The 23,178-nt window shown below is 40.1% G+C and overlaps 1 long non-coding RNA gene across 1 annotated transcript; it reads right to left on the bottom strand.

The window, feature by feature from the left end:
* Positions 1-1,926: 1,926 nt before the first annotated feature.
* LOC132345338 (uncharacterized) lies at positions 1,927-11,165 on the bottom strand. Its single transcript, XR_009494630.1, has 2 exons — positions 10,626-11,165; positions 1,927-2,149 (listed from the first exon to the last, which is right to left on the bottom strand). It is a non-coding gene; the product is annotated as an uncharacterized lncRNA (long non-coding RNA).
* Between the last annotated feature and the right edge of the window lie 12,013 nt (positions 11,166-23,178).

Here is a 23,178-nt window from a genome sequence, read left to right as displayed (position 1 = left end):
CATTTGCCTTGATTCATAGGACATTCCAGGTTCCTATGCAATATTGCTCTTTACGACATCGGACCTTGCTTCTATCACCAGTCACATCCACAACTGGGTATTGTTTTTGCTTTGGCTCCATCCCTTCATTCTTTCTGAAGTTATTTCTCCACTGATCTCCAGTAGCATATTGGGCACCTACTGACCTGGGGAGTTCCTCTTTCAGTATCCTATCATTTTGCCTTTTCATACTGTTCATGGGGTTCTCAAGGCAAGAATATTGAAGTGGTTTGCCATTCCCTTCTCCAGTGGACCACATTCTGTCAGACCTCTCCACCATGACCAGCCTGTCTTGGGTGGCCCCACCGGGCATGGCTTAGTTTCACTGAGTTAGACAATGCTGTGGTCTGTGTGATTAGATTGACTAGTTTTCTGTGATTATGGTTTCAGTGTGTCTGCCTTCTGATGCCCTCTCACAACACCTACTGTCTTACTTGGGTTATCTGGATGAAGAGATACCCTATGTCCAAGGTCTGAGGCCTCAGATTAATTTTTTTTAATTGTTTTTTCAAGAGGAAGAAGAAGAAAAAATGGGTTCCCTCAAGTCCAGAGAATCTGGGTCTCCTCCATCTGGGTTTTTGGCTAACTTTACATATAAAAATTACTGGCCCTGAAGTTGTGTTTGTTTGAACAAGTAGGTTAATCTTATGAAAGATAATCTTGAATTATAACAGCCACAGTGGAAAACTTTAAACCTAGATAAGCTTATCTCTTTATGAGGTGCTCTAGAGAATAGGGATTCTCAGCCAAGAATCCAGAAAGGTGGCGGGGGTGGGGTGTGTGTGTGATATTTTTCATCTCCTACACTTTCTGGTCATTCAGAGGAACTCTACTCACTCTGGAGCCTGCAGATGGGATCCTGGGGAGACCAGCAGAAGCTGACAAGGGGCAAGAGTTCTTGCTGTAGTCAGCTTTCTGGATCTCTGTCTGTAGTGCTTGGTCAAGAGAAAGAGAGGGAGGGAGGTGGTCAGTTCTTGTGTGTGTGGGCAGCTCAACCAGCAGGCTTGGGACCCCAAGAATATGGCTGGATAGAAATGTGGATTGCACCCCACTTGCAGTGGCATCCTACTGACTATTGCCTATTCTCATGGGAATTGTCTAAGCCTTTGCTTTCTTTTGGTTATCCTTGGGAGTGGTTCTGGATCTTGGAAGAGGTAACTTCCCAGAATTCTTTGGGGATACCTCTTGTATTCATGGTTAGACCATAAAAGGCTTATTGGTTTTGGTTGTGAGTCACTTATGAGTATGCCCTTGGTTTAAAAGGAAAAAAAATTTAAGAAGTTCATTACAGCCAGAAATATTTAGTGTTTGTCCTGGCTAAACCAGATAATAAGATATTTGAAAGAATTTTTAAATTTTTTTCTATAGTACTGTACTGTGCTTATTGATACTGTACGTTTGCATCATCTGTTTACAAGATGAATAGTCTGTCAGCATCTACGTCAATGTTGTCTTATCTGATACAAAACGTGGTAGATGTTTTATGTGTTACTAATACTGGACATCAAAAGTTAAATGATCATCTGAAATATAAAATGAGCTTTATGATCTGATGATGGAAACTGGTATTCAGAGCTTGATAGAAATTTTTTAAGGTTTTCTTTCCCAAGCTAAAATGGAACAATGTATTCAGAAGGAAAGAAAACATCCTGAATTTATTGTGAAAGGATTTAGTAAAACAGTCCAAAGACACACAGCTCCATCTCTAGAACATAGGATTCGTTTGAATGGAAAATCTTTATTGGAAATCTTCTCCCTGATATAAAGAAATAAGTTGAATGGTTGAATCAGCCTCTTGCTACCTTTCAGGTTGAAACCCAATTCTTTGAAGAATTAGAAACAACTGTATTTTGTTTTACAATAATAGAAATGCAACACTAGGAACAATTCAAAGCCCACCAATCCTTTTATTAAAAAAAAAACAATCCCCAAACCTTTCCCATTCATCTTAGAAAGCTTGCAGATACTGTAAAGGATCCGGACATTGGAAACAAAACTCTTTCTTGGAGAAAAAGTCTTTTCTTTGTGCCTTTGAGGTGTAAATTTTGACCCTGTCTTCTCTAGGAATCCAGAGCCATCTGTTTGAAATGCAAACTTCAGGGAGATGATCCTGATCCGAAAAAAAAAAAATGAAAGGACCTGTCTTGTGGTTAAGATTTAAAAATTAAAGCTGCAAGATCTTTGTATCCTTCTGTATGTTTATATATTTATATAGATTGATAGATGAATTTTCTATCTGTAGAGGGTTTGCCAACATGAATTTGTAAAGGAGCTCTATTTAATCAGCTTGAAGAAAAGTAAGTGCTTATCCAAATCAAGTATGTCCTCTCAGAAATATAGAAACTAACTCAAATGTTTTTCAAGTTCAAGTGATAAAGAATAATCTTTGATAAATAAAAGCTACTTTAAGTTTTGTTTGTTTAGTTTAAACAAACACGTCCTCAGAGCTGTCAACACCATGATGCAGACGTAGAATTTTTATTCTACCTAGGTTTATTAAAGTCAAAAAAGCTTATGTTATCACCGTTCCAGAGCTTGTCAGCAAAAAAGATAAGAAGACGGTTAGCTGTTTAATGTCTTGTGAAATTTTCAAGAGTAATCTAAACATAATTGCTTAAAGATAGTTTCCGAAACATTTTCATCAGCTTGAAATCTTATAGTTATACTGTGCTGTGCTGTGCTCAGTCACTCCAATCGTGTCTGACTCTTTGTGACCCCATGGACTCATGGACCCCATGGACAGGCTCTTCTGTCCATGGGATTCTCCAAGCAAGAATACTGGAGTGGGTTGCTGTGCCCTCCTCTAGGGGATCTTCCCCACCCAGGAATCAAACCCATATCTCTGGTATCTCCTGTATTGCAGACAGATTCTTTCTCCACTGAGCCACCTGGAAAGCCCATAGTTACACTGAGGTAAGTTAAATGATGGATAGTCATTGAATATCTAGATCCTTTCCAAATAAAACACTGACATGTTAAAAACTGATATATTTATCTACTTTGAGATTCTTACTATAGAAGAATTAAAGATGTTTGGGTCTAATAGTAAACACATCTGCCACACCGAAAAGTTTACTGAAAAGACTCCATTTCTAGAAATTATTAACAGTATTTATAAGTTTTCCAGTGCACAGAATGCTGATGTAACAACCAGTCGATTATTGTTTACCTTTCAGTTTTCACTAGAAAGTAAGGTTTCTAAGGGTTAAGAATGCTAATTGATACATTTAATTAAAAATACCAGAAGTAATAATAGTGAAAGAAAACAACTGTGTACAAAAAGTAAGTCAGGAGGTATTTCCCTGGTGTTCCAGGAGCTAAGACTCCACACTTCCAATGCAGAGGGCCCAGGTCTGATCCCTGGCCAGGGAATTAGAACCCACATGCCTCAACTAAGAGTTCACATGCTGCAACTAGCGATCCCACATGCCACAGCTAAGACTTGGTGCAGCCAAATAAATAAAAATATTAAGAACAAAAAGTGGTAACGAAAGTAGAATGTTTTTAGGATAAGGAGAGCTAAGAAGAATGTACTTTTTTCAAGAGAAAAAGGAAGAAATTTTATTCAGAAGTAGAATGACTGGCTGTTACAGAAAAAGAAAGGACAATATAGGCCAAAACGTAAATGAATAGAAAAAACTTCATAGACGGTTTGTGGAAAAGGAATCCTGGAAATGAATTTTATGTGTGGTAAAACTGGCTATGATTGGGATTATATTTTTAAAGAATGAGCCTTAATATCAAAACTTGTTGTTTAGTTGTTAAATCGTGTCCGACTCTTTGCGACCCCATGAGCTGCGGCATGCCAGGCTTCTCTGTCCTCCACTAACTTCTAGAGTTTGTTCGAATTCATATCAATTGAGTCAATGATGCTATCTAACCATCTCATCCTTCGCTGCCCCCTTCTCCTTTGCCTTCAATCTTTCCCAGCATTAGGATCTTTTCCAATGAGAAAGCTCTTCACATAAGGTGGCCAAAGTACTGGTCAAAATATCAAAAGTATACTGGTACAAAATTAGTATATATTTTTGTTTCTAGGCTTCCCTGGTGGTTCAGATGGTAAAGAATCTGCCTGCAATGCAGGAGACTTGGGTTTGATCCCTGGGTCGGGAAGATCCCCTGGAGAAGGGACTGAAGAAACCCACTCTAGTATTCTTGCCTGGGAAATCTCATGGACAGAGGAGCCTGGCAGGCTACAGCCCAAGGGGTCACAGAGTCAGACACGACCGAGCAATTAAAGCGTTGTCTGTTAAAAAGGCAGTTTTATTGGTAGACTATTTTCTCTGATTAAAAGATGTTGAAAGCTTTTTGTTTTTGTTTTGTTGCCTTTTGGATACTCAGCCTGGAAAGCAAAGATTCTGTGTTTTAGCAAAATAATTTCCTGTGATTCTTATTGTCTTTATTAGATCTTTGATTACATTAGAAAATGAGTCTTCTCAATACTGAAAAAGATAAATTTTGTTCACAGCTATGTAACCTTCCATGTTACTGCTGCTACTGCTAAGTCGCTTCAGTCGTGTCCAACTCTGTGCGACCCCATAGATGGCAGCCCACCAGGCTCCTCTGTCCCTGGGATTCTCCAAGCAAGAACACTGGAGTGGGTTGCCATTTCCTTCTCCAATGCATGAAAGTGAAAAGTGAAAGTGAAGTCACTCAGTCGTGTCTGACCCTTAGCGACCCCATGGACTGCAGCCTACCAGGCTCCTCCATCCATGAGATTTTCCAGGCAAGAGTACTGGAGCAGGTTGCCATTGCCTTCTCCAATGTAACCGTCCGTATTTGCCTTTAATATCTTTTATTGTCAGTTTCACTAAATAGGTAACTAAGCATTATTTCATGACCTGTGATCCTATTTAATCAAATGTTTGATCTTCTTTTTTTTTATGACTTCCAAAATCAAACCTAAATGGAGTCTTTTTGACCTCAAACTAACTTTGAGATTTCCCAGAGGGCCCCTGGAAATTCTCAAAATTTTGTCTCTCACTCTGTAAAGAAAATGCTAAACTAATTAGGTTTATTTGGATTTGGCATGTTAAATGACATGGGAAACATTGTCAAAAAAGAAGTGATAATAAATCTTAGGTTATATGTGTATGGATATAAGTTACTGATATAGGTAGGTATTCCAGAAATCGAAGTTCAGAGTAATATCAGTACCCTCATTGTCTAATTATTGTCTTAAATTATTGTATGCCATGAAAATAACTGAATTTTCTTATCAAATGAACTCCTATCAGATCTTGAACTTAGCCATTTTAGAAGTCTTTTGGTCATTTACAGACAGTTATTGTTTTATCCTTATGCTTTTGAAAAAATGCTTTATCTTCAGAGAGAATCATGGAAAAGATTCAGACAAGAACTCTATAATACAAGTTCCTGGTACTTTAAGATCATGGCACAGAATTGGGTAAGAACTTTCAGAACTGTAATGGAAAAATTGGATTCAAGCAGGACAAGAATTAACAATATGAGACCAAATGAATTGATGAGGATGACTATAAAATTTAAATGACTTTATGCTGAAGTTGATAAGTGTGCTGTGGTTATTGTCATGTTAAGAGATTGTCATGATTCTTAGGAAATACACACTGAAAAGTTTAGGGGTAAAAGGCCATGATGTATGTAACTTATCTTGAAACAGTTCAGGCAAAAAGAGAGAGAGTTACAAGCAAATGGGCGTAAAATGTTATTAAGTGAATATGAGTGAAAGTATGTGGATTAGTTTGGTGTTTTTCTTATAGTTGCAACCTTTCTGAATGTTTGAAATGTTATCTACTAAAAAAAGTTAAAATAATGTTTAAGACATGCTTTTTATCCTTTCTGGTTTTTAATATACATTTTCAATGTTTGTATATGTGTACTATACACTCATATATTTTTCTGTCATTACAAATCAAATATATTTAAAATAATTTAAAATGTATTCATCTATTAACTGCTGTGGAGAAACCATAGAGATAGACACCACTAAGGAGAACTTGGCGTAGTCCTTAGGGGTGCACCTAGGAAGAGATGGTGTAGAAGCAGAACTTATGGCATCTTTGTAAATGATTATGATTATTATGGTCACAGGGCAGGGTGGATAAGGGGTCAAAATGAGAGTGATGAAGAGAGGAGCATGATGTGAGAATCTTAACATGTCCAAGCACCCGCATGAAAATCTGCAATACATGACAGATAAATATAAATAATAACACATGATACATTTGGCATATTGTGTCACTTATCCATCTTACTATGTGTCTGAGTTGTGATCTGTGTGGCGATTTAACTAAATTCCAAGATCACTAAAGAAATTTATCTTACTAATGCGTTCTGGCCAGTTACAGTGCTCTTGACCAAAAGGCAAAAGAGATTCTAAAATCTACTTATAAAAAAAGATTTTGTTGTTGGTTGTCAATCCATCAGAAAATAACCTTTAAATGGAGGTCTCTTCTTCCAATCTGGTAAACGTCATGACAGTGCTGACCCATTTCTCAGTATTATTCCGAGAGTAGCTTGTAAAAGAGTGTGACAAGACTTCAATAACTTAGGAGAACCTCATAAAACTAAGTTAGTAATGACAGGGCATCTCTGCTCCACATAGCACAGCAGTCTCTGAGTATCAAGGGTAGAGTACAGGGGTGTTCTAAAGATCTACCTTCCAGAAGCAATAAAGAGCTTTGTGCAATATTACATGTTAGCATCATGACAGTCAAGGTATGTGTGTGTGCTTAGTCGCTCAGTCATGTCTGACTCTTTGTGACCTCATGGACTGTAGTCTGCCAGGCTCCTCTGTCCATGGGGATTCTCTAGGCTAGAATACTGGAGTGGGTAGCCATTTCTTTCTCCAGGAGATCTTCCAAACCCAGGAATGGAACCCAGGTCTCCTATATTTCAGGCAGATTCTTTACTGTCTGAGCTACCAGGGAAGCCCAAGAATACAGGAGTGGGTAGCTATCTCTTCTCCAGGGAAACTTCTTGACCCAGGAATTGAACAGGGGTCTCCTGCAAGGCAGATAAATTCTTTACCAGCTGAGCTACCTGGGAAGCCCAGTAAAGGTATAAGTTACTGTTATTATTTGGGGACATAATTCCTGGAGCAATATACAGGTGCCTAAGCAGAATCAAATGAAGAGTGAAACAAACAAAAAAAAATCGAAATAAAAATTCAAAGGCAGATGATCAAACAGCTGAGGAGGGTTGTTATCATTTAAATCACTGACAACACAACACCAGACTACCTTATACTACAAAACAGACTCCTTTATAAAGCAGAGTCAGAGAAGATGAGCAACAATGCTTTAAAAGTTCAGGATCAGATTCCCACCCCTCCCCCAGGAGGAGAATCCAATAGCAGAAGGACTAAAAAATTATTCAAGCAATGTGGGGAAAAGATGGAGACTAGGTTATGGAAACAAAAGTTCCCCACGTCTTAGTTTTCCCTAATTAGGTCTGCCAACAAGGTTTTGATTTAAAAAAAAGTCGCCAGATGAATTAGCCCATAAAAAAAAAGAAGATGTGGTATATATATACATAATGAAATATTATTCAGCCATAAAAAGAGTGAAATAATGCCATTTGCAGCAACATGGTTGGACCCAGAGGTTATCATACTAAATGAAGTAAGTCAGACAGAGTCAGACACAACTGAGCGCACGCACAGACACACACCATTCTTGGATGGGTGAAATGTGCTGAGGGAGGAAAACGTACGTGTTTTCACATACACCAAAAAATATGTGAGAAAGAAAGGAAGGAAGAAGGCAAGAAAAAGAAAAGAAAGGAGAAAGGAAAGGAGAAGAAATGGTTCTTCACTCCTGAGTTTAGAGCAGGAGGTTTCAAAGAGTAACCCCTAAACAAGCAGCATCAACACCATCTGGGAACTTTTAGAAATGCAAATTATAAAGTATAGACCCTAGACCGGCCTAAAGAGTCAGAAACTGGAGGAGGTGCAGACAGCCTTTCTTGTTTTAAGAAGAAATCCAAGCAATTCTGAAGTGTGTTACAGTTTGAAAATCACTAATATAGAGTATAAACTGCATTTAACTTAGCTTCTGATAGTACTGCACATTTGTAATGAATTGGTACCTTTTCCTTTTCCTTTTACTAAATAGAATAAGTGTTGGTTGTTAACAGCCTAAGAGTGTCACTTAAAATTTTTTCACTAACTTGGTTCTAATCAAGATATTAAATATCCTTGTTAGATCCATCTTATTATTAAAGATCATTTTCCAGGAAAAATGTGTGTGTTGTAAATGACTCCAACTTTAGTCAGTAATTCCAACTTTAGTCAGACATCTTTCTGTATGTCAAATTTAAATGAAATTTTGTCATGTTATGTGTATTGCTATTTGATCTATGGTCAAAATACATTTTAATTTTTACAATCCATTCTTGAAATGGGCAGGTTGAGGTACAGATATTGTAAGTTTAAATTCAGAATTTTCTAATTTTGATCTTTAAGTATTTTGAAAATTTATCGAAATCTATGTCCCAAATTATGGTTTGATAGTTATCACCATCTACATAGAGGGAAGTGTGAAAATGCCAAATTTCACACTGAATTTTCATCCTGATATTCTTTCAGATTCCCCAGGAAGTTATTTAGCCAGTAATGACATGCATTTTCTAGGATAGCTGCTTGGCTCAGAGCATCCTTCTTAGATAATCATCACCCTTATTTGTACTTAGTTATGCCATAGCCGTAGTCCCACCAAGTTGGATTCTTTTTCTCAGAGGTTAGGAATCTGAACTGAAAGATGTGAGCCAGTCTCTGCTAGCCCCTGGAGCTGAGGGTGTGTGAATGCAGGAGCTGTGGGGTCTGGAGAAGAAGGGAAAGCCAGTTATACAGAGTGAAGTGAGTCAGAAAGAGAAAGACAAATACTGTATATTAACACATACATATGGAATTTAGAAAGATGGTAATCATGATCCTACATGTAGGGCAGCAAAGGAGACACAGATGTAAAGAATAGACTTTTGGATTCAGTGGGAGAAGGAGAGGGTGGGTTGATTTGAGAGAATAGCACTGAAACATGTACATTACCACTTGTAAAATAGATGGCCAGTGCAAGTTCAATGCACGAAGCAGGGCGCCCAAAGCCAGCTCTCTGGGACAACTCAGTGGAATAGGATGCAGAAGGAGGTGGGAAGGGGGTTCAGGATGGGCGGGACACATGTATACCCATGGCTGATTCATGTTGATGTATGGCAAAACCCATCACAATATTGTAAATATCCTCCAATTAAAATAAATAAATTTTAAAAAAGGCAGTAGCCCAGACATGCCAAGAAAACCATGGGCTAGAGAAAGTAGAGAAAAAGAGAATGAGTATGTGAGTGATTGCCATAATTCCTAATGATTTTATTTTTCTTTCATTTTTTAAAAATGATTTTTTTAATGTGGACCATTTTTAAAGTCTTTGTTGAATTTGTTACAATACTGCTTCTATTTTATTTTGAGCAGCAGGGCATGTGGGATCTTAGGGCCCCAACCAGGGATTGAACCTCCACCCCTGCATTGGAAATCAAAGTCTTAACTATTGGACTGCCAGGGAAGTCCCCTAATGGTTTTCTGGTTCTTGACCTAAAAAAACAAAAACAACAACAACAAAAAACTTCTCTAATGCTGGGAAAAATTGAAGGCAAGAGGAGAAGAGGGATACAGAGGACGAGATAGTTGGATGGCATCATCAACTCAATCGACGTGAGTTTGAGCAAACTCTGGGATATAATGACAGGACAGAGAAGCCTAGCGTGCTGGAGTCCATGGGATTGCAAAGAGTCAGACACCACCGACTGATTGAACAATGGAAAAAACTCATCTTTGGATTCTTTGAAATACATCTTTGTTCCACTGAAAAATCATCCTTTCCCCACCCCCCTTTCAGTCAAGTTTGAATGAAATTCTTTTACTTCTAACTCAAAGTACCTTGATTAAGATTACAGCAATGACAAAAATGTTCCTGCTCCATCAAAGTGGCAGGAAAAAATATGAGTGGCTCAAACATTAAAGTTTAAATTGCTATAGTGATCAATACACTAACGTGTCTGGGAAAGTTATTTGTTCTGTCTTGTGCTAAAACAGAAATCAGTCCTAAAGGAAATCAGTCCTGAATATTCGTTGGAAGGACTGATGCTGAAGCTGAATCTCCAATATACTGGTCACCTGGTGTGAAGAACCGACTCACTGGAAAAGACCCTGATGCTGGGAAAGATTGAAAGCAGGAGGAGAAGGGTACCACAGAGGATGAGATGGTTGGATGGCATCACCGACTCATTCGACATGAGTTTGAGCAAACTCCGGGAGTTGGTGATGGACAGGGAAGCCTGGTGTGCTGCAGTCCATGGGGTTGCAAAGAGTTGTCGGACATGACTGAGCGACTGAACTGAACTGTGCTAAAAAGGATCAAATCTTTTAAGAGCCCCTTTGTTATAAAGAAAAGGATCCCACATCTCATTTCTGTATCAATGAAGGGTGGTTAGGAAGGAAGGTCCCTTTGTCAGTCAAAATGGCTTTCTTCAGTTTTCCCTGCAAGTGTGGTGAAGGGACCCTGGACTTTGACCAGAGACACAAAATTCTGAATTCTGGCTGGATCACTTACTATCTCTGCTACTTTAGATAATTCATTTCTCTCTTCCTCGTTTCTTATGTAAAATGAGGACAAGGATGGTAAAACTCTCCTTCGCAGGACTGGGAGGACTGCAAAGGGAGTAGCTCCTAGTCAGTTCCCTCGTGGGAGTCGTCGTCACTGTTCTGCTGTTTATACTGCCTTTGTTCTCCCAGCTTCTCTGGCCTCGGTGACATCATAAAGGCGGGGGAAGAGAAATATGTAAACACTAGCCATTGAAGAAGCATTTCTTTTTAGAATTCAACTGTGAATTTACTTTTAACTCAGTGTTACTGCCACCCTGTGGATGTCTTGGGTAATGACAGTCTGAACCGGTTACTTAAGTATTAATAAATCTCAGTTGTCAATATGTGCCCTCTCCTCAGCGCTGGAGTGAAGGTCACACCCATTATTTCATTAGGGTTTGTAGAGCTGAAGGTCCTACCGCAGTGTGAATGAGATATCGTGCATTGATCTGTCTTCTTTCATGGACACCCCTCCTCTTTCCCCCAGTTTTAAAATATTAAAGCTGAATCCCAAATAATTTGAATTTCAGGGCTCAGTTCAGTTCAGTTCAGTCACTCAGTCATGTCCGACTCTTTGAGACCCCATGAACTGCAGCATGCCAGGCTTTGCTGCCCATTACCAAATGGATAAATCTAGGAAGAGAAAGTTGGGATATTCTCTTGCAATTGGCCATATTTCCATTTACAAAGTTGGATAATCAGTTCAGTTCAGTCTCTCAGTTGTGTCCCACTCTTTGCGACCCCGTGGACTGCAGCATTCCAGGCCGCCCTGTCCATCCTCAACTCCCAGAGTTTACTCAAACTCATGTCCATTGAGTCGGTGATGCCATCCAACCATCTCATCCATCCTCTGTTGTCTCCTTCTCCTCCCACCTTCAATCTTTCCCACCAAAAGGGTCTTTTCCAATGAGTCAGATCTTTGCATCAGGTGGCCAAAGGATTGCAGTTTCAGCTTCAGCATCAGTCCTTCCAATGAATATTCAGGCCTGATTTTGTTTAGAATGGACTTGTTGGATCTTCTCACAGTCCAAGGGACTCTCAATAGTCTCCTCCAACACCACAGTGCAAAAGCATCAATTCTTCGGTACTCAGCTTTCTTTATAGTCCAACTCTCACATCCATACATGACAATTGGAAAACCATAGCTTTGACCAGATGGACCTTTGTTGGCAAAGTAATGTCTCTGTTTTTTAATATGCTGTCTAGGATGACCATAACTTTTCTTCCAAGGAGTAAGTGTCTTTTAATTTCATGACTGCAGTCACCATCTGCAGTGATTTTGGAACCCCCAAAATAAAGTCTCTCACTGTGTCTATTGTTTCCCCATCTATTTCCCATGAAGTGATGAGACCAGATGCCATGATCTTCGTTTTCTGAATGTTGAGTTTTGAGCCAACTTTTTCACTCTCCACTTTCACTTTCATCAAGAGGCTCTTTAGTTCTTCTTCCTTTCTGCCATAAGGCTGGTGTTATCTGCATATCTGAGGTTATTTATATTTCTCTTGGCAATCTTGATTGCAGCTTGTGCTTCATCCAGCCTGGCATTTCACATGATGTACTCTGTATACAAGTTAAATAAGCAGGGTGACAATATACAGCCTTGACTTACTCCTTTCTTAATTTGGAACCAGTCTGTTGGTCCCTGTCCAATTCCAACTATTGCTTCCTGACCTGCACACAGATTTCTCAGGCAGCAGATCAGGTGGTCTGGTATCCCTATCTCTTTAAGAGTTTTCCACAGTTTGTTGTGATCCACACAGTCAAAGGCTTTGGCATAGTCAATAAAGCAGAAATAGATGTTTTTCTGGAATTCTCTTGCTTTTTTGATGATCCAGTGAATGTTAACAGTTGGATCTCTGGTTCCTCTGCCTTTTCCAAATCCAGCTTGAACCTCTGGAAGTTCACGGTTCATGTACGGTTGAAGCCTGGCTTGGAGAATTTTGAGCATTACTTTACTAGCGTGTGAGATGAGTCCAATTGTGCAGTAGTTTGAGCATTCTTTGGCATTGCCTTTCTTTTGGGATTGGAATGAAAACTGACCTTTTCTAGTCCTGTGGCCACTGCTGAGTTTTCCAAATATGCTGGTATATTGAGTGCAGCACTTTCACAGCATCATCTTTTAGGTTTTGAAATAGCTCATCTGGAATTCCATCACCTCTATTAGCTTTGTTCATAGTGATGCTTCTTAAGACCCACTTGACTTTGCATTCCAGGATGTCTGGCTCTAGGTAAGTGATCATACCATCGTGATTATCTGGGTCATGAAGATATTTTTTGTATAGTTCTTCTGTGTATTCTTGCCACTTCTTCTTAATATCTTCTGTTTCTGTTAGGTCCATACCATTTCTGTCCTTTACCGTAGCCCATCTTTGCATGAAATGTTCCCTTGGTATCTCTAATTTTCTTGAAGAGATATCTAGTCTTTCCCATTCTATTGTTTTCCTCTATTTCTTTTCACTGATCACTGAGGAAGACTTTCTTATCTCTCCTTGCTATTCTTTGGAACTCTGCATTCAAATGGATATATCTTTCCTTTTCTCCTTTGCCTTTTGCTTCTCTTCTTTCCTCAGCTACTTGTAAGGCCTCCTCAAACAACCATTTTTCATTTTTGCATTTATTTTTCTTGGGGATGGTCTTGATCCCTGCCTCCTGTACAAAGTCACGAACCTCCGTCCATTGTTCTTCAGGCACTCTGTCTATCAGATCTAATCCCTTGAATCTATTTCTCACTTCTACTGTATAATTGTAAAGGATTTGATTTAGGTCATACCTGAATGGTCTAGTGGTTTTCCCTACTTTCTTCAATTTAAGTCTGGATTTGGCAATAAGGAGTTCATGATCTGAGCCACAGTCAGCTCCCAGTTTAGTTTTTGCTGACTCTGTAGAGCTTCTCCATCTTTGGCTGCAAAGAATATAATCATTTCTGAAATTGACCATCTGGGGGTGACCATCTGGTTATGTCCATGTGTAGAGTCTTTTGTGTTGTTGGAAGAGGGTGTTTGCTATGGCCAGTGCATTCTCTTGGCAGACTCTATTAGCCTTTGCCCTGCTTCATTTGTATACCAAGGCCAAATTTGCCTGTTACTCTAGGTATTTCTTAACTTCCTACTTTTGCATTCCAGTCCCCTATAATGAAAAGAACATTTTTGGGTGTTCGTTCTACAAGGTCTTATAGGTCTTCATAGAACTATTCAACTTCAGCTTCTTCAGCATTACTGCTTGGGGCATAGACTTGGATTACTGTGATATTGAATGGTTTGCCTTGGAAACGAACAGAGGTCAGTCTGTCGTTTTTGAGATTGCATCCAAGTACTGCATTTCAGACTCTTTTGTTGACTATGATGGCTACTCCATTTCTTCTAAGGTATTCTTGCCCACAGTAGTAGATATAATTGTCATCTGACTTAAATTCACCCATTCCAGTCCATTTTAGTTCACTGATTCCTAAAACGTCGATGTTCACCCTTGCCGTCTCCTGTTTGACCACTTCCATTTGCCTTGATTCATGGACCTAACATTCCAGGTTCCTATGCAGTATTGTTCTTCATAGCATCGGACTTTACTTCTATCACCAATCACATTTACAAACTGGGTGTTGTTTTGCTTCGGCTCCATCTCTTCATTCTTTCTGAAGTTATTTCTCCACTGATCTCTAGTAGTGTATTGGGCACATAACTGATCTGGGGAGTTCATCTTTCAGTGTCCTGTCTTTTTGCCTTTTCATACTGTTCATGGGGTTCTCAAGGCAAGAATGCTGAAGTGGTTTGCCATTCCCTTCTCCAGTGAACCATGTTTTGTCAGAACTCTCCACCATGACTGGTTCATCTTGGGTGGCCCCACACAGCCTGGCTTATAGTTTCACTGAGTTAGGCAAGGCTGTGGTCCATGTGATCAGATTGGTTAGTTTTCTGTGATTGTTGTTTTCAGTCGGTCTGCCCTCTTGTGCAGGGGGATAAGAGGCTTATGAAATCTTCCTGATGGGAGAGACTGACTGAAGGGGAAACTGGGTTTTGTTCTGATGGGTGAAGCCATACTCAGTAAATCTTTAATTCAATTTTCTATTGATGTGCAGAGCTGTGTTCCCTTCCTGTTATTTACCTGGGGCCAAACTATGATGGAAGTAGTGAAGATAATAGTTACCTCCTTCAAAAGGTCCCATGCATCTCTTGCTATACTCACTGCCCCTAACTCTGCAGCAGGTCACCACCAACCCATGCCTCTGCCTGTTCTGGACGTTCATAGGCAAGTCTGGGTCAGTCTTTTGTGGGGTCACTGCTCTTTTCTCCTGGGTCCTGGTGCACACAAGGTTTTGTTTGTGCCCTCCAAGAGTCTGTTTCCCCAGTCCTGTGTAAGTTCTGGTGGTTCTATGGTGGGGTTAATAGTGACCTCCTCCAAGAGGGCTTATGCCATACCCAAATCTGCTGCATCCAGGGCCCCTGTCCCTATGGCAGTCCACAGCTGACCCGTACCTCCACAGGATACACTCAAACACAGTTCTGTCTCAGTCTCTGTGGGGTCTCTGGGTCCTGGTGTGCACAAGATTTGTTTGAGCCCTCTGAGAGTCTCTGGTGGGTATGCAGTTTGGTTCTAAATGCTATTTCACCCCTCCTACCATCTTGCTGGGGCTTCTCCTTTGCCCTTGGATGTGGGTTATCACCTCAAAGTCGCTCCAGTGCTACACAGCCACCACTCCAACACCGCACAGCTGAGATATAAGTTGGACAATAGAGCCTTTAAAAAAAATTAGCTGGTGATTATTTTTCATTATTTACTTATTTTATAAGCAGACTTTAAGTGATCAATTAATTAGTTTGCCATATAGCACTGTGTATATAGCCCTGTATATATAGCCCTGTATATATAGCTCTGTATATATAGCACTGTATATACATGTATATACGTGGTTTCCTGCTCTCTTCTAGTCTACCTCTTGGGTGTTTCCAATCTTCCTCCTTTAGAAGCATTTTCTGGTCATTCTTTTCTGTGGAAGTATCCAGTGATAGTCCAACAGCCGTCCCTACTGCTGTAGAATTTTCACCTTTGTTTTTCCTCCTACTTCCTGAAAAATCCCCCAACTTCTCTGATACTGTGAAAATCCTATTTCTTCTGGGCACAACTCAAGTTCCTGCTTCTTCTGAGTCTTTCAGGTCACAGCAGTTCATGCTATATCTTTTGGGACTCATATCTCTGACTTCTATGTTATTTTAACATGTGCATTGTTATTTCTTTAGTGCAATGGTCATTTCTTTGAAAGCCAAGATGTCTTACCTGTATTACTAAGAGCATCTGAATTCCCAATGGATACATAATTAATACACATTTCTTGATCCATCATGGTGTTCCTGCCTCCATTCTGTTCTCTATCATCTTTCCATCCTTCCAAGCAAGCAGGAAAAAACAGAAACAGGGACTTCCCTGGTGACACATTGGATAACTGTCCCCCTGCCAATGCAGGGGACATAGGTTCGATCCCTTGTCCAGGAAAATCCCACATACTGCTGACAACTAAGCCTGTGTGCCACAACTATCGAGCCCGTGCTCTAGAGCCTGGGAGCTGCAACTACTGAAGTCCTCATGCCCTAGAGCATGTGCCCCACAAGATGCCACCACAATGAGAAGCCCTCACACCACAACTAGAGAATAGTCCCAGTTAGCTACAACTAGAGAGAGGCCTGCACAAAGCAAGGAAGACTCAGTGCGGCCAAAATAAATAAATTATCTAAAAAGCCAAAAAACTAAGTATTAGATCATTGCCTCTTATTTCCATTGGTTGTTTACTTGTGGCAGCTTAGTCCTTCATTTGTGTGCATCTGTGCAGTGGTGTGTCTGTGTGTCTTTATGTCTGTGTATGTGTGTGTGTGTGTCTTCTGTAACTTCCAGTTCCAAACAATTCATCTATGGGTATTATAAGGCATCTGTGTTCAAGTTACTTTCCTTCACAGAGGTTCTCTTTTTTGCTTCTTAGAGGCAACTGAAGCTATCTTTTTAAATAAATTCTCAAGTTGAGGTTTTGAGGCCTAAATGTAGCAAATGGGTTTGAAGGCTGGTTTGTGATTATGGCTTCCCTGGTGATGGGACAGTAAAGAAACCACCTGCAATATGGGAGACCTGGGTTCATTTCCTGGGTTGGGAAGATCCCCTGGAGGATGGCATGGCAACCTACTCCAGTATTCTTGCCTGGAGAATCCCATGGACAGAGGAGCCTTGTGGGCCCATGGGGCCGCAAAGAGTCGGACACAACTGAGAAACTTTCACTTTTGATTATGAGTTCTCAGTGGAGAGTACTTTTTCTCTCCACTCACTTCTAAGGTTGCAACCTATTATAAATCTTTCCATGCTTTTCTGAGGAAGTTTGTTTGCTTGTTTGTTTCATTTGTTTTGTGTTTTGTTTGTCTGCAGTTCAGCATTGCAATGTGAGTGTGGCCTTCTCATATTTCAGGTGCCTGTGCGTGTGGAGGGTTGTATTCCCATTAGCTCATCTCCAGGTTGACCCCTGATTTTTCACAATGAACTTGAGTGAGTACTTGGTTTTGAGTCAGCCCTTTTACTCGTGGGCTATAAAATAGAAGCTCAAGATTCTCCTGGTTGGACAGATCCCCTTAGGTTAGACCCCCATTTTAGGCTTTACTTGTCTCCATGATGTATTGCTTCCACATTATTTTGTTAAATTTCTAAGCACATCCTTTGGTTTTTGCTGACTCAGCAACGCAGTGGAAAAAAGACTTTCCATGTCATATCTAGAATTCTTAATTCTTTGAACTGGGGTGGTTATTCTTAATGAGCACGATGACCACTCACTTAATCTTTTGGATATATTTTAGGATTAATTTTTAAATTTCACAGAACAGTTCTTGTATGATTTTGGATTGAGATTTCACTGAATGTATAGAATAATTCAGAAAGAAAATATCTTCACAATGTTTATTCTTCTAATTCTTAAAATGGTTTATCACTACATTTATTATATCTTCATTATGTCCTTCAGTAACGTTCATGTTTTTCTTTCAAAGCTCTTTGAGGTTTTATAAACTTTTTTTTTTTTTTTAAGCTTCATTTCTGCATAAAAGGGTGAGATTTACATAGTACTTACCAGGTACTGGGCATTTTTTTTTTTTTTTAAACTTTACATAATTGTATTAGTTTTGCCAGATATCAAAATGAATCTGCCACAGGTATACATGTGTTCCCCATCCTGAACCCTCCTCCCTGGGCATTATTTTAAATCCTTTAGTAATTTTTTATCTGGTGAACTTGTTTATTAACTTGACTAGTCTGTTGCCTAACTTCTCTTGAATTTTGAATATAGGCAATTACATCACATATAGTCATTGACTCTTTCCTTGCTTTCAATATCTGTGTGTGTGTGTGTGTGTGTGTGTGTGTGTGTGTGTGTGTGTTTTCTTTTTCTTACTGCTGTCCTGCTTGGTCCCTCTTTTTAATGAATTTTTTTTCTTTTTTTCCTGTGTGCTCTGTTAGTCTTGATTGCAGGCTTATCTCTGCATTTGAGACTTCCTCTTTCCCTAAGTGTGGACACTTTAAAAATTTACCCCTGCCTGCCTCCTCTGTTGCAGTGGAGAGGGCTGGAATCCACCAGTACAGACTCTTCTGGTCACCTCTGCTGGGGTTTTTCCATTTCTTCTGGGTGTTGCCAGCCACCTGGAGGACCGTGCGGCCTCTGTGACCCAGTTACTCATACTGACTTCTTCAGTGTGGAACCAGATGTTGAACTGTTTACCACTTGGCTGTGTGTGTGTCAGAGAGTGTTTGTGTTTGCACAGAAGGGGTGGAAACAGAGCAAACCTGCTTGTCTGCTTTGCATTCCATCTCTAAGTTGTCACCCTAGTCGTCATGCTTGGCTCCATACTCCTTGTTATGCTCATTAATTATGAGTTAAAAAAGTCTTAAGAATGACTCTCACCCATATCACCCACTATATCTGGTGTCTACCTTTGAGCCAGATTTCCTTCCTCAGTTCAGTCCTGTCAGATGTCTATCTTTTAGACATACCTAAACATTTCTGTTTTCCTGATGACATTCTTTCTTTTCCAGTATGCATGCCTGCCAAGTTGCTCCAGTCGTGTCTGACTCTGTGTGACTTTGTGGACTGTAGCCCTCCAGGCTCCTCTGTCCACGGGATTCCCCAGGCAAGAAAACTGAAGTGGGTTGCCATTTCCTCCTCCAGGGGATCTTCCTCAGGGGATCTTCCTGACCCAGGGATCAAGCCAGTGTCTCTTATGTCTCCTGCACTTGCAGGCGGGTTCTTTACCACTAGCGCCACCTGGGAAGCCCCTTTTTCCAGTATGGCTAAGGATTTAATCCTTATTTTTACATTCATTTTCAAAGATTTCCTGTGATATCAAGTTTGTTGCATTTGTCCATTCTGTTAGTAATGCCCAATAATTAATTGTTTTCCATATTTGAGCTATTTCTTATTGATTCAACTGCTAGTAAAACATGTATTAGCAATATCAATAGTGAAAGAATATTTGTATTCAGCAAACTCTGATCAATAGATCAGTGAAACACTGAACTGAACAAACATAAATCATCAAGCTATAGGGCTTCCCTGATAGCTCAGTTGGTAAAGAATCCATCTGCAATGCAGGAGACCCTGGTTTGATTTCTGGGTCGGGAAGATCCGCTGGAGAAGGGATAGCCTACCCACTCCAATATTCTTGGGCTTCCATTGTGGCTCAGCTGGTAAAGAATCTGCCTGCAATCTGGAGACCTGGGTTTGATCCCTGGGTTGGGAAGATCTGCTGGAGAAGGGAAGGCTACCCCCTCCAGTATTCTGACCTGGAGAATTCCATGGACTGTACGGTTCGCAAAGAGTCAGACACGACTGTGTCTGAGTGACTCACTCACTCAGCTTGTGTAAACTGATGTCACTTTTCACTTTCCAAAAGGTTTATAAATTATATCACCAAATTCTCTCTACAAGTCTGAGATAATCATTATAATTTCAAGTTGAGAAAAATGTGTCCAAGTATTTAGTGAGATTCATGCCATTAGTACAAAACTATTAGTATGATTCAATGTTGAGGGAGGCATAGCTTTTAAAGATACAAAATCTATGCTGGGTTCAAATTTCACCTCAATTACCAACTAGTTGTGTCACTTTTGAAAAAAAATTAAAATTTTTCCATTTTTAGTTTCTAATCTGCAAATGTTATCAGTTACAGTACTGTTCTCAAAATATTGTAGTGAGGATTACATTTAAAGAGCTTACATCAGTTCCAATCACATGATATACACTCAATAAATAGTAATCATCATTATTGTTATTATTATAGCTACTATTTTGAACTCATATCCAGCATCTTTGCTACATGATATCATTATATGTAAGGCCAGTTCTTAAAGTCTTTTCAAAATTAGGGACAAGGTCAGAGATAAAGAAGAAATCCTCCAAAAATGCAAACATCTGCACACACACATGTACACACACATATATAAGTATTGTCTGACCGTTTGCAGTGGTAATTCCACCTGATGCTTTCTAGGTGCCAGACAATACAAAATGCATCAGGAAGCAATGTTGAACAAGACAGATACAATCCTCTCTCCTGGAGCTTATAATCCAGGAGAAGAGACAGATGTTAAAGACTTGATTGTACTAAAGCAAAGTCATTTCAACTGTACTGAGGGCTTTAAAGCCAGAAATCATTTAGCAACCTATAGCTCAAAAGACTTAGGAATACTCAAGTTCAATTACAAGGACTGGAATTTTATCTCCCCAAAGGCATGTCTTCTGAAAAATAATTGCATTTTAAATTGTTGAAAAAAGTTATGGCAGAATACCCATGACTTTTATGAAAAAAATAAGACTTTAATCATTTTCATCCTTTAATATTCTAGTGTGGGAAACAAAGAATCTGAAGGCAGAATAATTCAGGTCTTTGGATACCTGTACTCTGTTAAGAGGGCTTCTCTGGTGGCTCAGTGGTAAAGAATCTGCCTGCAATGCAGGAGATCTGGGAAGGGAAGATCTGGGTTGGGAAGACACTCTGGAGAAGGAAATGGCAACTGTCTCCAGTCTTCTTGCCCAGGAAATCCCATGGACAGAGGAATCTGGCGGGCTACAGTCCATAAGATCGCAAAGAGTCGGACACAAATGAACAACTAAACCACCACCACCACCACCACCACTGCATTATGAAGAGGGCAGATTTTATATTGTTGTAGGGTTCTGGGAAGAGGTGACTAAGGCAGAACAAATATGCATCAATGTGTTCATGGATTTAAGTAATGCATTAGGATATTGATCTGGGTTACATGTTTGTGTCCCCCCCAAATTTTATATGTTAAAATTCTAATCCCAAAGATGATGGTATTAAGAGGTGAGGGCCTTTGGGAGGTGCTTAGGCCACAAGGGTAGAGCTTTTAGGAATGGGGATAATAGTCTTATAAAAGAGATCCCTCAGAGATGCCTCAGCCCTTCCATTATGTGAGCAACAGTGAGATGCTGACAATCTGCAATCTGAAAAAGGACCTTCGCCCAAACCATGGGGGCACTACCCTCTAGAACTGTGAAACACAAATTTCTGTTGCTTGTAAGTTACCCAGTCTGTGATAATTTGTTAGAGCAGCCTTAACAAACGAAGACAAATCAAAAGTAAAAACTGCCTCTGTATTCACAAAAATAAAAAAAATCTTTCATTACTTAAATCATTAATCTATGTTTTATTTCCAGACAAACCAGTAATAAATAGCCTTAAGGTTCTAATGATTAACATTACTTGAAGTTATCAGATACATATCAACTGCCTAATATGTCCCAGGAACATTTCTAAGCATTTGGAGTATGTTGTTGCTGTTGAGACACTCAGTCATGTCTGACTCTTTTGTGATCCCCATGGACTGTAGCCCGCCAGGCTCCTCTGTCTAGGGAATTTCCCAGGCAAGAATGCTGGAGTGGATTGCCATTTCCTTCTCGAGAGGATCCTCCCAACCCAGGTATCAGACTCGTGTCTCCTGCACTGGCATGTAGATCTCTACCACTGAGGCACCTGGGAAGGCCCATTTGGGGCATAATAGGAGCAAAACAGAGATCTCTGACTGTGGGGTCCTTCAAATAGTTCAGTAGAAAGTATCCACCTAACCTGTCTTTGTGGGAGGAGACAAGGAGGAGCAGCACACTACTTCTGATGATAGAACTGAGGGCAAACTAAAACTAACTGAGCCCCAGTCAAGGAGAGGGACTGCTGAGATGCTCCTATTGCTTGTCTCCATGATGCTTGCTGACCCCAGGTATCTTCACAATTGACCCTCACAAACAACCACACATGAGGGCTGAGTTACAGCTACGTGTAATGTTCAGGCAGTCACTACCCATCCCAAACATCAAAAGCCATATCTAATTCCAGGTGGGATGTTTAGAGCATGAGGAAAGGATGAAAGACCTCTCCAGAGTAATGTTGTAATGTGTCCAGTGGTCATGTATGGGTGTGAGAGTTGGACTATTAAGAAAGCTGAGCACTGAAGAATTGATGCTTTTGAACTGTGGTGCTGGAGAAGACTCTTGAGAGTCCCTTGGACTGCAAGGAGATCCAACCAGTCCATCCTAAAGGAGATCGGTCCTGGGTGTTCATTGGAAGGACTGATGTTGAAGCTGAAACTCCAATACTTTGGCTACCTGATGTGAAGAGCTGACTCATTTGAAAAGACCTTGATGTTGGGAAAGATTGAGGGCAGGAGGAGAAGGGGACAACAGAGGATGAGTTGGTTGGATGGCATCACCGACTCAATGGACATGGGCTTGGGTGGACTCCGGGAGTTGGTGATAGACGTGAAGGCCTGGCGTGCTGCAGTTCATGAGGTCACAAAGAGTCGGACACAACCGAGCAACTGAACTGAACTGAACTGAATGGAAATTTAAGCCAGTACAATAGATTGAGACAGGAAAGTGTTAAAGAAGTCTTCTTAAATAATGCCATTTGTAGTAACATGGATGAACCTAGAGATTGATATACTGAGTGAAATAAGTCAGACTGAGAAAGACAAACATCATATGATATTGCTTATATGTGGAATCTAGAAAAATAGTGCAAAAGAACTCACTGGTGATGGACAGGAAAGCCTGGTGTATTGCAGTCCATGGGGTTGCAAAGAATCAGACACAACTGAGTGATGGAACTGAATGGAACTGATTTTAAAAGCAGAAAATAGAGTCACAGAAGTAGAAAACAAACATGATTACAGGGGACAAGGGAAAGAGGGATAAATTGGGAAATTGGGATTGACATATATGCACTACTATATATAAAATAGATAACTAATGAGGACCTACTGTATAGCACAGGGAACTCTACTCAGTACTCTGCAATGACCCATACAGGAAAAGAATCTAAAAAGAGTGGCTATAGAACAGTCTTTTGGACTCTGTGGGAGAGGGAGAGGGTGGGATGACTTGGGAGAATATCACTGAAACATGTATAGTATCATATATGAAACGAGTCGCGAGTCCAGGTTCGATGCACAATACTGGATGCTTGGGGCTGGTGCACTGGGACGAGCCAGAG

Source organism: Bos taurus, chromosome 5 (assembly GCF_002263795.3).
Source record: "Bos taurus isolate L1 Dominette 01449 registration number 42190680 breed Hereford chromosome 5, ARS-UCD2.0, whole genome shotgun sequence".
Classification (NCBI taxonomy): Eukaryota; Metazoa; Chordata; class Mammalia; order Artiodactyla; family Bovidae; genus Bos; species Bos taurus.
The sequence above is the reverse complement of the archived record's forward strand: the minus strand, read 5'-3'. Positions and strand labels throughout refer to the sequence as shown.